Genomic DNA, 13641 nt, shown 5'->3' on the forward strand with positions numbered 1-13641 from the left:
TCTCGTTTAAACTCCATCACATTGCTGTAAGGTGAGTTCTTTATTCTGGTGTTGAGGCAACAGGAACTGAGATGTGCGATCTATTCATGTCACATAGTTACTAAGCACCAGAACAAGATCTTGAACCTGGTCATCCGACTGCAGCAATGTCCTCCTAAGGACATCGTGCCTCCCCCACCCCGCCCCACTAACTGCTATGGAAAGAGGAGCTGGACTTCGAGATTTGGAGAAGGGAGAGAAAGTAAGAAGAAAATGAGTGACAAAGGTGACAGACGGACAGGGAAAGTGGTACCAAGGTCCACACACATGAAATGTAAGAACTGAAAGTAAAGGAAAAACAAAAATAACGGTTTCTGAATTATTAGTTCTCAAAGTGAACTTTATTGTTAATATACTTTGTGCTTCAATGACTATGGCCATCTAATAAGAGAATCAATGTTCTTCACTAATTTCTTAAATACCACTTTTAGTTCTTCCACCTAGTCTTCAGATTCTTTTAAAAAATTGTGCATTTTTTTAAATGAAAGAAAGATTATCTGCAAATGGAACACCAGCATTCGAAACTGTCATTTATTTAATTTTCCAGTCTGAGCTTATGCATATTGGTCAAGGCAATGGGTCTCCAAAGAGTGGTTCTCACTCTGCCTGGGGTCTTGTAAAAAGACAGACTTCTGACCCTTGTCCCCCAAGAGCCGTAACAGCACACCTGTAGCGGGACTAGGTGAGTAGCCTGACACTGATATGGGCCGTATCTAGTCACACACTTGATATCATATTTTAGAGAAACAGGCAGTTATTTCAATTTCTAACTTGGTGCTTACATTTCTCAAAAGGACCATGAAAGACAAACCATAAAACCAAAGAATGATCAGGGAAAATGTTTAGAGGAAATGGGCCAAAAAGAAATGCTTCGACATCGGCCACCAGGAGATGGTTGCTCCTTTTTCTCAGTTACGTTTCTGCGACATCTCCAGTGCTCTGAACGGCACCAGAAATAAAGCTACGTGTTTAGAATGGCACGCAGATTATAAAGAAGAGCATGTCTTCCCCTTTGGAGTAGAAGTAAATGTATTTCATTTTAGAATATGCAACTGATACTTTGAATTACATGTAAGGAGAAAACTATAGCCCTTCCATGCCAGTGGGGCTGGTTCTTTTTCACAGGGCCAATGCGCTTATCATAATGTTTTCTCATCACTTTCCCAGAAGTATTAGGAAAAATCAAAGGCAAGAGAAAGCCATCTAGAATATAAAAACTGTGTGGGAAGGAGAGGCATGTAGATGGCAGTCACCATTCATTCCTTCAAAAAATATTTAAGTGCTCTCTATAAACCAGGAAACTGTCCATCAAAAAGTAATTTGATTTTGATAAGGAGTTGAGCCCTAACCTGCAAATCTGCACTGTGAAAGTGAGTCAAATGCAAATTGCCTAATTTTAAAAGCAAGGTAAATGGGAGACAAGCAGATACACTACCCGGTGACTAGTAACTCAGTCACTCAGACCATTTCATACAAATAAATTATGTTAAATAGTAGGTGGGGGAACTGACCCTGGAGGCTGGATCCTCATTTGAATGTCTGAGGAAGAGGAAGGACAGGTTTTCTTAGACCACCCAAGGAAGAGGAAGCAAAGAGTTCCTTGGAAGGAATCAGATAGAAAAAACAAGCAGCAAATTCAAGCAACCTGTCAATCCATGATAAAGCCATCTTCTCAGCCAGCTTAGACTCTCAGTGGGGTAAATACTGTAACACCTTCTAACTCTATTGACATAAGAAAGACCATAGAAAGAAGGTAACTGAAACATGTGATCTGTCAAAACATCGACAGACTTATTAAAAAAGTTGGAATCCAGTTTAATAGCATCACTGGTACGCTTCATATTTATCTTCATTTTCAAATAAAGTCAGTATTCTAAAATGATTGTCAATAGTGACAATTTCGCTGGGCAGGGTGATGTACACCCATAATCCTAGCAGTTCTGGAGATTGAGGTGCAAAGCCAACCTCAGCAATTTAGCGAGACCCTGTTTCTAAAATAAAATACAAAAAGGGCTAGGGATGTGGCTCAGTGGTTGAGTGCCCCTGGGTTCAATCCCTAGTACCAAAAAAAAAAAAAAAGTGACAGTTTTTCTACTTTCTCCTGTTGCTTCTTTAGCAAGAGACCTTAAAGTTAAGATGTCACAAGGTGACAGCCCTCGCAGCTGCAAATTCGATAGAGCAATCTCAGCCAATCCTAACCTCTGCAAGGTGAGAAGCGTCTGTAGCCATGGTAGACACTACAGGATGAAAAGAAATTTTAAGAGCCTAGTCTAAAAATAGATGATGGGAATAGATAAGTGAGCTCACTCTCTCAGTCTAATCTGTAATCATCATTGGCGTGGTCACAAAAAAGAATTAGAAGTTTTAAAGAGGAAATACTTAGCCCAGTGCTTTAGATAAGTTCCTAGAAATATATTGAGAAAAAAAAATGTAGGATGAAATTATTGTTTTCCTCCTACATATTTACTTCATGGCTTTGTGAATTCATGCCCAAAGGGCAACTGGTTAAGACACAAACTGAACCTCACGTTGATTATTTCCAGTGAAACAGGTGGTGAAGCAAAGAGGTAATGTGTGGGCAGAATCTCCTTTACAGCTCATCCTTTTATCTAAATCTTGACAAACAAAAATGATGGGGGGTGTGGGATGCAGATCTTTTTTATTCCCATAAAGATGACATGAAACTACATGCACCAGAAATAGCTTCAGAATTCCAGGATTGTAAAACTTACTCATAAATTTCAGTAGTTTAAGGAGCTCCTGCCCAAAATAATAGCAGGTCAATCTTTCATTTCAGCTTGCTCAAGTAATATGTTTTGTGATTCATGATAGGAATTAACAGAAGCTTCCTAACTCTTAGTTTCACTCTTCTAAATATTCTTTATTTTGCTTTCTGAATTCCACCGTACTCAGTAACAACTTAAACTCCTTGCCTGTAATATGAATGACTAGTAATGGGCTGTAACTCTTGTCATAAATAACAATCACAACAAAAAGTTCCCAATGGAGAACTGCCCCCAAATGCATAGTTGAAATATCATCCTTCTGAATAGCTATGGTCCAGTGATGGTGTGCCTAAAACAGAGTTTCTTACAATTCAGTCCACTGAATTATTTCCCAGAATCATCTGCAATGTTTGTTAAAACTGCAAACTGAAATATACTCCATGTTTGTATAAATATGTCAAATAGACTCTACTGTCATGTACAACTAAAAAGAACAAATAATTTTTTTAAAAAAATGCAAACTGAAGGCTGGGTTGCAGCAAGTGGTAGAGCACTTGCCTAGGATTCCCAAGGTCCTGGATTAGATCTTGGGTACCATAATAAAAAAAATTTTTAAAAAATATGCAGACCTCTGCAATCACATTCTTCAGCATGGGCTTAAAAATCTGCATTTCCAACAACTTAATCAGGGGATTCTTTTGCACTCATTTGAAAAACAAAGGCTTAAGAACTAGTAAGGCATAATATCAGAGCAAACTAAATAACAATAATAATAACCCCCACAGAAACATTTTGGCTCAAAGAAGGTAACAGGCTTCTTGGCCTTCTGTCAAGGCATTATTCTGCCTGTAGACCAGATTAGGCACAATTCTGTTAGTCACTTCTGTTCCTCTCTTGCCACTAAGTACATTTTCAAGTGTCATGTGAAGATAAACCCAAGAATAAGGTAAATGGGGGTATGCTGGGTTACAACCTGTTTAAGGTGAGGGGCTGATGATATTCCAATGTTATGCATCAATTATTACCAAACTAGGAATGCCAGAGTAAGACCCAAACTAAATAATTATTTGGTGAAAGTAATGTCTCTCAATACTAGTCACAATGTGGTGGTTCTTTTAGAACATTAATGATTTAATGATAATGGCAATCAAACATGGAGAATTTACAGCATCTTTAGGATTGCCAGACTTTCAATACCCATGTTCTGAGCTACCAAATTGTTGCCTAAACTCTAGAATAGTGATAATCAGTCCCACTGTAAATGCGTGAATCTTAAAAATATGTTCATTTTTTTTAATGTAAATTTTTTCACTGAGGGAGAAAATACAGGAAGAAAAGTTGGCAGACTGTATAGTCTGACTTGTTGAATTTTTACAAAATGAATTCACCATGACACCATCACTCAAATAAAAATAAAAAACATTACCAGCACCTTGGCAGCTTCCCTCAAACTCCTTCAGTCTCCAAAACAAGAGTGACAACTATTCTGCCTTCTATCAACAGGGAATATTTTTGCATACACTTTTATCTTCATGTAAATAAAATCTATTTGTAAAATATACACCAATATATACTTCTGGGACTGGATTTTTCTGCTCACCATTCATTTTTAAAGATTCATTCATATTGACATTTATAATGTGTAAGGGAATTATCAGATTTTTATATAGTCTCAAAAATACTCAATCTGTCCTCCCCCTATTAGAAGGCCGACAACACAAACAATATATATGAAATTTTTTATTCCAATAATTTTTTCCTAAATGCAAACCAAAACATAAACAAAACAATATAAAACAAAAAACTAAAAGTAAATTGAATCATTTTTCCTAACTTTCCTATTTTATTTATTGGTACTGAAATTTCTAGCTGTCAGAGCTAGAATCTTGAGAGTCATTCTCTTTTCTTCAGAGTCTTTACATCCAGTCTGTCTCCATGTTTTAGCTTTCAAACTTCTAAAATGGCCTTTACATCGGACTCCTTATTCTACTCAAAATACCACTGCCCCAGCTCAACTAAGCAATACCTCAGTCCTGGGCAATTAACACAATCTTGTTGTTGCTTGTTTTTAAGCCACTCCCCATAATGCCACCCCAGTTTATGAAGTCAGACCTAAACATGGTGAGAAAAACTTCACAAGGTCCCTGCCACCAAAGCTAGGGCCCCCCTTCCAGTCGGTGGCCCTCCTCCATCACACTGGAACATTGCCCTTCCAAGTCCACATACAGGCCCAGAAGTATCCTTGAAATTGACAGATACTGATGGCAGAAACATTCATTCTGCCATAAGAACAGTGCCATACTTTGACTTGTGTGTATCACTGTTTGCTTTTGATGCTGATAGCTAAAAGTCATTTGAGTCATTGTTCTTGTCCTGAGACTATCCAAGATAAGGGTCCAAAGACTGTACAGTTGAGGGAGAAGGGGAATGAGATGTTCTCTTCATTCTTTCCTTATCTAGTACATACTTCCCCAGGAAACTATTTGGTTGTTCTGTTTTCTATTAGATAAAACTGGCAACTGTAAACCATGTTCTGTAGAGGTTTCATTTACATACATCTCCATGAAATAAAAACAATTCCATATACAGCTTCAACTTGCTGATTAGGCATCCCCAGTCCCATCAAATATATGAAGAAAACAAGTCTCAGAGGCACTTTAGAGAGTCAAACAGGATGCATGCATCCCAGTCTTTCTGAACCCAAAGACCTTTGCTCTGTCAAATATACCAATGTTGATAACTCTGCCTATTTTTGCCTCTGTTAAACAATACATTCCATGATGACATAGACCACGTTCTTCCTATTCACTACTGTATTCAAGAGTCTAGCACAAATTTTAACATCACAGGATACAGTAAATATTACTGAGGGGACAGATGATGGCCTAGTCATAGCAATGCTGCAGCAGAGGTGACCCTTGTCTTGGCACAACAGTCTTCACTCCCTAACATTTACTCTTCAGTACTACTCTTCAAACACTCCATGGTTTGTCCTTCCTCCATTTATTTATATTTTAGTATAAATCAGTGTCAGGCATTTCCTCCAAGAGTTTTGGTATTTAACTTCCATTTCCAAGTATTAAATGGGAAAAAAATCCTGAATCTCAGTTTACCTCCCTTAAAGAATTTCTTTACAGGTAGCAACCTCCACTGCCACCAGAAAGGGTTGGAAATTGGAATTGCATCACTATAGACACTGAAGGCAATCCCTGGGATTAGCCAAAAGATCAGAAAGTGGAAAAACATAGCTAAATGTAGGTTTAAAACACAACTGAAATTTTTGTTGTTGCCTCTCTTGCCATCTTCCCTAATGTCTATAATACCTGTTTGAATAAAAACAAAAATATCTTTGTAATCAGTATCTGTGTTTGCAATGTATGAAATATTTTTAATCTAGGACCATTTCTTAGAATCTCTTTAGGTTGAACAGAAAGAATAATTCTTCAGAAATTCCCATGCAGTGTGATAAAGCATAGTAATTTATTTATATGATTCATTTAAGCTACCAGGATTTAGTTATATGTAGATTCCATTCTACTATAGACAAGAATAATTATTTTTCATTAAAATGGAAGTTCTCAATCTTGGCACTGCTCATTTGGAGCTGGACAATTCTTGGATCTGGAATGCTATCCCTGGCTTCAACCTGCTAGATGTCAGTAGGAACCCCCAATTTTAACAAACAAAAATGTTCTCTGGATATGGTCCAATTGACTGGGAGAGACATAATCTTCCACTAGTTTAGAACCACTGCACTAAAACAAAGCAAACTCTCTCTACCTCATATCTCTTCACTAGGAGAAACCAGAAGACAAGCAACATTTCCTAAATAATGCATATTGGACATACCATGTCAATCCCATTTCCTCAAATCTTTTCTTAAGATTGTTTCCCCCAATCTAAACATCTCACATGCATCCCAATATTAAATATCCACTTAAATTCTAAAGCCTATTTCAATTTTCATTCAACCTATATAGCCTTCTTTGAAACTAACGGCCAAGATTTTTCCCAAAGGTTATTTAAACCTATTTATTTCGTCCTCCCAGACAAAGTTGCTGCAATAGTAAGCAACACTGAGAGACAGGCTGATCTCTAGCCCCCAAACACAGCAGCTGTGCAAATCTGGACTGTTTACTTAACATCTTTAACTAAATTCCTTCATCTGTAAAATTGAATGAAAATCACTCATATTTCATAGTGTCACTGAAATGAATAAATTAAGTAAAAGGTAAAGTTCTAAGGTCTCTGCTTAATATTTTCATTTACTTAGCAAATACTTTCATTGTGCACCGTATGACACAATGTCCTTTAGTTCTCACAAGAAAACCTGCGAGGAAGGGGTGATTATTACCCCATTAATCAGCTGATGAAACCAAGACATAGCACAGCCAAGTAACTTGCCCAGATTCACATGGTTAACAAGGAGTGGAAGGGAGATTTGAACCTGAGTGAGCGGTTCCAGTGTCCCTGCTGTACCAAGGCATGTTTCCTCTACAGTATAAAATATACTCAATAAAGTTACCTACCACCAAGGTTTTTTTTATTTCTCTTATCCTTCCTCAAGGGACTGAATGAGTACTAAGTACACAGCGGACACTCAGCCCTTATTGATGAGGATATTGATAAAAGGAATCTGCTGGAGTAAACCCTGGAATCACATTTCTTTCACATTTCTTTTCCAAGAAAAATCTCAAAGTTGCTATTCAATTTTGCACCTAGAGATACGAATTACCTTATAATCATCCAAAAGTAATTCTGCTGGAATTTATCTAAACACTTCACTAAAATATTTTGATCTATCAAGTGGGATATGAAAATGGAAAAGGGCTTCCAGGAAGTCAGTAGAATTTCAAGGACCCTCAAACTGAGCCTCAGCTAAATATTACCAGTCATTTTAGTCTCTATATACTTTTTTTTTTTATGGTGCTGGGGATTGAACCAGGGCTTTGTGCTTGCAAGGCAACATTCTGCAACTGAGCTATATCTCCAGCCTATACTTTTTAATTTAAGAAAAATTTTAAGACATTAGGACATACTAAACACATGATAAATACTTTCACATAAGTGCTCAGATTCTTAGAACAGCAGAGATAATCTCTATAACATAGAACCTTTGCAGACATACTTTCCTTAGCAATTTAAGAAACATTTAATCTGATTTTTAATTTAATTCCATTAGATTTTAATCATCCCTTTCAAGACAGAAGTAGTATAAAGTTTTGTTTTGGCAAAGATAATCTACATAAGTATACAAAAGAAGGCTGCATATTACTCAGTTTTAAAAGTTTTTAAAATTAATATTTTCCTTCACAGAACATTAACATGTGAAGGCACATAAATAAAATATGAAAGGTAATTTAAGAGGAAGAAGCTCATGTATGAGATATGAATGATAAGGAACTAAATGAGTAGGATCCACCATGCTAGTCTGATAAAATGTATAGGACATGTGACTATGTTCATGAGTACTGGTGAGTCTCTTCCATCCTGATCAGATCATACTTTACTGCTATCCAACATACTACTGGAATATACTTCTGTTTATTCTATTGAATAAATGGAATGCAAAACCCAAAGATCCATTGATGTTATTGAAATATCACATAACACTATTATTTACTGTATTCATCAGACCCTAAAACACATAAACACAAAAAGTAATGAAATTCAAATAAAGAGGAAAATGACTAAATGTACTCGAGAACCATTTGACTTTAGAATAAACTAAATGATGTTTCAAATGGACAAGGAACAGGAGTGCCTTTCTAACACATTACATTTCTCCATTACGCAGAAAATGAAAGATAAGAGGTGTGAGGTAGACATGTGTCGTGGGACACTTAACTCATCTTGAAGTTATCTTCCATGGAAAGACCATTGGGAAATAATTTCATTTTATTTAGCGTTTTTAAAATCCTGGGTGGATACTCAAAAACATTCCAAACACATTAGTAAACTATAACTCGTGTTCAGTCATAATCTAGTCTGATACTAGGAAAATGCTTAAAGTAGAAACTATATACTTCAGGGCATCAAGGAGCTTCAAGTCAATGGCAATGTGAGTTATAAAAAATAATATTTGAAATTCCTTAATTAATCTAAAATATTAATTAACCCAAAATTTTACAAAATTTTATATGTCATACCTCAGAAAAATTCTAATTAGCCATGGATAGAAATAACAGAGGTATTGATGATAATCTATAAAAAGTGGAACATAAATTTGCTTTCAAATTCCCAATTGAGGAAAAAAGGAAGCAATATTCAAGAAGAAAGGAATCATGGCACATTTTCATTTGTTCTGCTCATTTTTCCAAAAATATTTTTCCACTAATGTTTTTAAAAAGCAAGGCACCACAGTTCCAGCTTGAACAGCACATGGCAACACTCCCATGGCCCACAGGGGTTTAGGGGAAGTCAGGACAAGCTGCCAAAGAGGCACAGGAGCCAACTGTGCCTGAACAATTTCAGAAAAAATAGCTGAATACCAAAAGTATCATTCTACTCTTTCTTTCTCTCAAGCTGAGAGAGAAGGAGCCATGAATTCGCTCAAGGTAGGAATTCAGAATGAAAAGATTTTGTCTTCAAAATGAAAAACTGAAAGTTTTCCAGAACCCAGGATACCCAAAGGAATACCCTTTTTGCCATCAAAGTTAATGTTTACAAAATAAATGTCTTTTATGTTGATGTATGAAATAAATTTTTAAATAACGGGTAATGCTTAATGAGCACTTGCCACAGATCACACCCCACACATGTAAGTACTTCACATCTATCAACTCACTGAATTCTCACAACATCTCCAAGTCCAGGGAAGAAGATGAAGAGAGGGTAAGAAACTTGTCCAAAGACATGGGGCTTTAGTGAGTTGTCTGGGGACCACACTGGTTCACCAATATACCCTGCCTCTTTCCTGGAGCTTCTGATCACTTTGGAATTCAAGAATGGATATGAGAGGGAAAATTTATCTTCATAGCGAGTTCCAGATGCTCTTGATCCTGAAGATGCTCAAAGATTAAATAGATAAGGCTTCTCTATACACATATCCAATACTCCTCCTCTCATCTCAGCATTTATGAATTGGAAGATTGAGGTATAAGCTTTTCCCCAGCACATTATTAACATTCTGTGTTGAGAGTCAGGTTCTATTAAGGGTATGAAGCTGGGTGGTCTTCCAGCTGGGTTTGAGGATGCTGCTTCAAGATTGGAGAAAAGAGGGCAACTTTTTCTAAAATTCCTACAGTTTTGAATTTTCTTGTATTTTTACAAGTGTTAGAAGCCCATGCTTCTTATTCACTGTACACGGCTCGCTGACCACAGATGGACTCTGGTCTCTGAGCACCATCACTCTGAAGATGGTTATAGGGTCTTCTCTCTGGTATGGTGCGTGGACTCTGGAGAAGATTTTTCTCAGAGGTATTTCATTACCTGTTCACAATGGAAAGCACCCCACCATTTGGTATAACTATAAAGCACTGATAAAAAGACCATTTTTTAAAAGTGGAAGGCCAGCATCCATGAACACAACATTCAACAGAAGGTTGGATGCCAATAATAGCTAATGCCAAGGCTCACCGCCGACCCTACCCCTAAGTGTCTAGAATTCCTGTGGGTTCCAGGCCACTCAAAGTGTCTAGAATTCCTGTGCGTTCTTGGAGAAAGAACACTCCAAATTACTATGATTTAGAAAAACCATGTGAGATTTCATAGTACTGAGTGTAAAAACAGAGAGTGTGTTAACTTTAAGGGTAACCGTTCCCTAGGACAGCAAAGATGTACACAGCAACCCAGCATGATTCACAAAGAATTAAACACCTGCAAATATTTCATACTCGATAACCACTTTATATCTGAACATGTAGCCAGAACCAAATTGTAAAGGAGCTTTTACACCTATTTCAAATGGTCTTAGTGATTCTCAATATAGCCATAAGGTAGCACAAAGGTAAAGTTCTCCATAAATTCCCACTGGAAGGCATGCGTCGAAGATATTTTAAAAGTGTTCCATTCTGTTTGAATCAACCTGGTTTTGTAGTTATATCCAGTGAAAGCAATAATGATTTCTTTTTTTTTTTTTTTTTTTTTGCGGTGCTGGGGACCGAACTCAGGGCTTTGTGCTTGCAAGGCAAGCACTCTACCAACTGAGCTATCTCCCAGCCCAGGATTTCAATAGCTCTATGGGTTTATCTGAACTTCATGCAGTAGACACACAGAACACAGATAAGCCTCATCTCAACTGAAGCTCTTGGAAGGAGAGAGTAACATTTCACAATATCACAGTGTTTAAAAGTAGAGTACCTAAATCATGTTGCCTTAGTTACTGGACATGTTTTGAATATCACAGAATCACAAATTAAGTTGTGGGAGCATGAAACCCTACTAAAATGTTGATGGAAGATACCTCTACATCTATGAGGAAAAGAGTATGTTTGTGAATATAAATGTGCTTATAGTACCTGACATATATTTGACTATTTGACTTCAAATAGGCATTGTGATCTTTGGAACAATAAAAATAAATGATTTTTTTCCAAAACTTGCAGTCTAGTCTGATCATGATCCTAGTATCAAAGTCAGGATTTAATAACGTAATAACGTAACAAGTTTAAAGCATTAGTGTTTATTTCTATGGATCTTTTCAATAATAATGTAGCAAATCATGATTGTCTTCATAGGAATTTAAAAAATAAAAAGTGGGAAAGTGCTCAATGCATTTCATTTTTAAGGAAGTAAAATTGGTAAAAAAAAAAAAAAAAAAACAAACTCTTAGGATCATTGCTCCCTTACAGAATGCTTGCAGCCTTTGTTCTGCTCAGGGGCACTGTGGATGTCAGGAAAGCAAACAAAACAGAAAGGCTTCTCAACCCTGCCTCCCAAAATGTGCCTATGGGTGAGCACCACCTGCCTCACTCCTAGTGTAGAAATGCACAATTTTTGCCCCAAACTTATAGACAAGGAACCTGCATTTTGAAAAACAGCCCCCAGTGATTCAAATGGATGTTCTAATTAAGAAGACTCTTGGGGAGATGAAGTCAACCTCCAATTTGCAAATGGCACAGACACTTAAGAATGAGGGACTTGATCTAGATCTTGCTTATGAGTTCATGTCAAAGAAAACTTCATTTTCCCACAGAAGGGACATTATAAGAAACAGGTGTGTGAAGTTCTCAAGAAAAGCTTGAATACCTTCAGATATGAATTGATATAAACTTATAAAAGCTGGTTTGAGGACAAGGAGTTCATAATTCTCCTCCAGATATTTATTTTTTGTTAAAGTTTAATGCCAACATTAAGCTCTCTTGTCTCCGGAATTCTCTTAAGGAAAGTTAGTCCCACATGTAATCCTACAACTATCCTTAGCAGAGAGAATATTTATTATGGCGATTCTTCAGAGAGGAAGTTTAGTGTCCAATAAAGGAGCCAAACAAGATAAGAAACCTCAGTATGTATCCATAATTAGGATTTTAAAAGTATCTCATATTTATGTGACATTTTATCATTTTAAAGAACACTACAGCATTGTCTGTCTGATCACGTCTTACAGAACAGTATATGGCTCTATCTTGTTCTGAATTCTGAGACTAGCCTTCGTTATCACATGTGACCTGTGTTTTCCCTAGCATTTCTTAAAAGGAGCAAAAACCAGTGAAGTAACTCCTGCGTTGGTGTTAGCGATTTCATCTGGTTATAAATGAGGTTTGTGGTTAGGGTGTGTATTCCGTTTCATATAGGCACAGAGAAAACGCTATTACCAACTGATTGTTTTAGAAATTAGAACATGCAATGACTCTGAGTCAGGTTCAAAATGTGAACTCTTCAATGCTTCATATGAACCTTGAGCATAATAATGCACAGCAGGATTAACATTGGGACACTGGAGGTAGATGCTGTTTTTTGGCATCAATTTTCAGTGATTCTGAGACAGCAAACACATCTAGGAAAGAACCAGTGACTGCCTTATTCTTGGCTGACCCAGTGCCTTCAGATGGAAACAAGGAGATGGGCCAGAGGCTATGATTAGTGTGTCAGCTCTGCCCCTGCAAAGAGTTCTCGGGTTGCTGCTAATAGTATTATGATGTTTGAATGATGCAGAAGGGAATTTCTAAATGCAGCTAGTTAGGATAGGACAATTTACCAATCAATAAAATAAAAAATAGATATAGTCAATATTATCTAAAACAAAGGAGAGACAGATATTTATCAGAAAATAGCTATTTGTTTTGTGTGGCATTCTGAAAAAAGCCCCTACATACGCAAGGAAAACAGAACACCAATAAGAACTCTTCTTTTCCAGCCTATAGAAATTTCCAGAAATTTGCCCTTTTTATGGACGGGAAGGCAGTACTGAGGATTGAAACCATGGGCATTTACCACTGAGTTAAATCCCCAGCCTTTTTATTTTTGTGTTGAGACAGTGTCTCACTAAGTTATTTAACTTGCTAAGGCTGGCCTTGAACTTGTGATTCTCCTTCCTCGGCTTCCCAACTCGCTGGAATTACAGGTGTGCACCACCATTCCTAGCTATAGATATTTACCTTTTTAAGCAAAGGCAGACTCTAGAGAAAAAGAAGAGGGTAGCCTTGGGTTCAATTCCTAGTACTGAAAAAAAAAAAAAAGCAAGAATAGGGTGTGGGGTTCTGTTATCTTGATCTAACCATATTCCCAATATTGGGATTTTTTTATAGTTATCACAGTTCTATTCTTTTCTATTTTTAAAGAACTGTTATATGCAAAGTTGCCAAATACAGCTTTCTTGATGATTTGCATAGATCAAGATAATCAACAATATCATCAAGACTCTTCTGAGAAGAGTATGCCTTTAACTTTTCTCAACATAACCTCCTACAACTACTTACAAATAAAAGTTTTTGGC

General features: G+C 36.9%; 1 protein-coding gene across 1 annotated transcript in view; it reads right to left on the reverse strand.

The window, feature by feature from the left end:
- LOC306642179 (cytosolic phospholipase A2) overlaps positions 1-13641 on the reverse strand; it is a 106120-nt gene that overhangs the window by 76989 nt on the left and 15490 nt on the right. The window lies entirely within an intron of this gene.

Source organism: Sciurus vulgaris (assembly GCF_902686455.1).
Source record: "Sciurus vulgaris genome assembly, chromosome: 12".
NCBI classification, from domain to species: Eukaryota; Metazoa; Chordata; class Mammalia; order Rodentia; family Sciuridae; genus Sciurus; species Sciurus vulgaris.